Raw genomic sequence first — 1,923 nt, 5'->3', positions numbered from 1 at the left:
GAAGGGGGAAGCAAAGGGAGGAAGGGGGGGGGGACACATAGAGGTCAGAATGATTGGTTTTTCGTTTCAGTGAGAGTTTCATGGCACTTGCAAAACAAATAGGTAATGGTATGGTGTGGTATGGTATGGGTTTAACGGCCCTATCTACTCTATTAGGTTATTTAACCCCTTCTATGCCGCATGCAAATAGGCCCCTGTGCCCAGGGAAATCCCACGAATCAAGGGTGCTCAGGGGTGGCCCCACTCTGCCTCCCATACCTTTTTTTCTAAAGAATATTTTCTCATGAATTTCTGCATATACATTCTATATTGAACCACATAGCTATTGATATAAAAAAATAATTTGGTGGGGGGGATGGGGAATTACATTGAGAGATAGATGGAGAAAAGTTGGAGTTAGTAACATGATGCGAAAAACAGCACCACCAAGCAACATAAACAACACACATTCGAGCAATGATAAACTGAGACCCCCAAAAATGGGGAATATGTTGTGTGAGTGTTTGCAGGTAAAGAGGAAGTGACAAGAGGCTTTTCGTACCTTATACAACACTCGTACAACTATATAATACACTCTGGTGAATGTTCTTATTTTCTTTTGGATTTACTATTACAATTCTACACTTTCCTCAGTTCTATGGATTACACTTGTGCGGCGTATATTACATTGTGTTGAGCAAGATTCTAATTTTATCTCAACTTGACCTTGATCGTGACTGTGAACAATTAATTTAAGTTTACAGCTGCTATAAACGTATTTTCAATTTCAGTGCGACGCATCGTGATCGTGAGAGACAAGGAAAGAAATCGTTGCATGTGAGGCTGTCAAAAGTGGCCAGCCAAAAAGCAGATAGCAAAATAAAAATATGATTATAGATTTCCAAACTGCGTGGTTGGTGGGTGCTCTGGTATAGTTTTCCCCTTCCTTCCTATCACACACCTATCGGCGCACTCCCCTATTTTACTTTGTATGTTGCTCTCTAGTAACATGACCTCTTTAGTTTAGTTTAGTATGGGGTTTTACGGCGCTCGCAACTGCATAAAATGACCTCTAATCTGTGGCTCTTTCTATGTGAGTTCTGAGTTGCTGATGCTGGACAAGTCTTATTGAAACTCTGTGGCACTTTCTACATGAGTTCTGAGTTGCTGATGCTGGACAAGTCTTATTGAAACTAAGGTGTTCAAAAGTTAGAACAAAGTAGTGATAGGGTGTCAAAAGTATTCCAAATGATAAATGAATCTGCATGCATGTATTACGTACTTACTACCACAGCAGAAAATGTACCTGACTGAAACGGTAGTTTGCTCTCGTGCATTTCCCACTGACTGAAACGGTAGTTTGCTCTCATGCATTTCCCACCTGTTGTATCATATTATTTGGCATAGGTGGGACAGTTTATGATGCCCTCAGATGCTCTTTGAGAGCCTCGTAAAAAGAATTCGATGTAATTTTATTTTAAGATGTGCCATCGGTACGACCATATTATTATGTTGTGGCTCCCCAGCACCGAAGAAGAGAGCAACTACAGAAAGTTCAGCTTCTTCTTTTTCACCGTCTAAATCTATTGATATTGACGATGAAATGAACATATTCAATCAAAGGAAGTGTAGCTTTCAAATTCCACCTCTTTCATCAAACGCTAAATTTAAACTGACAACCATCGGCAATCTTGCAACTTGCAGCAAAAATAACAAAGCATTTTGTATTGTTCAGAAGAGCTCCAAGTGGTCTCTTTCTTTGTCTATGAATTTTGTTGTGATTTCCCACACTCATGACAAAGTGCCACTTTAGACTGTAAGAACTAGATTTGATAATATAGCATTAATCGTGGAGGGGTACATTCTCACATTCTCAGACTCATTAATCTTTTGAGACTTTTCCTTACAGGTCTACCTGCCTGTTTGTGAGGGAGGGGGGGGGGG

The 1,923-nt window shown here is 40.1% G+C and overlaps 1 protein-coding gene across 1 annotated transcript in view; it reads right to left on the bottom strand.

Annotated features, from left to right (window-relative positions):
- LOC101848258 (inositol 1,4,5-trisphosphate receptor type 3) overlaps window positions 1–1,923 on the bottom strand; it is a gene marked incomplete at both ends in the record, with an annotated part of 112,704 nt that overhangs the window by 87,795 nt on the left and 22,986 nt on the right.

The sequence above is a fragment of the Aplysia californica genome, unplaced genomic scaffold (genome assembly GCF_000002075.1).
Source record: "Aplysia californica isolate F4 #8 unplaced genomic scaffold, AplCal3.0 scaffold01239, whole genome shotgun sequence".
In the NCBI taxonomy this organism is placed as follows: domain Eukaryota; kingdom Metazoa; phylum Mollusca; class Gastropoda; order Aplysiida; family Aplysiidae; genus Aplysia; species Aplysia californica.
This window is presented reverse-complemented; position numbering and strand designations above follow the sequence as displayed.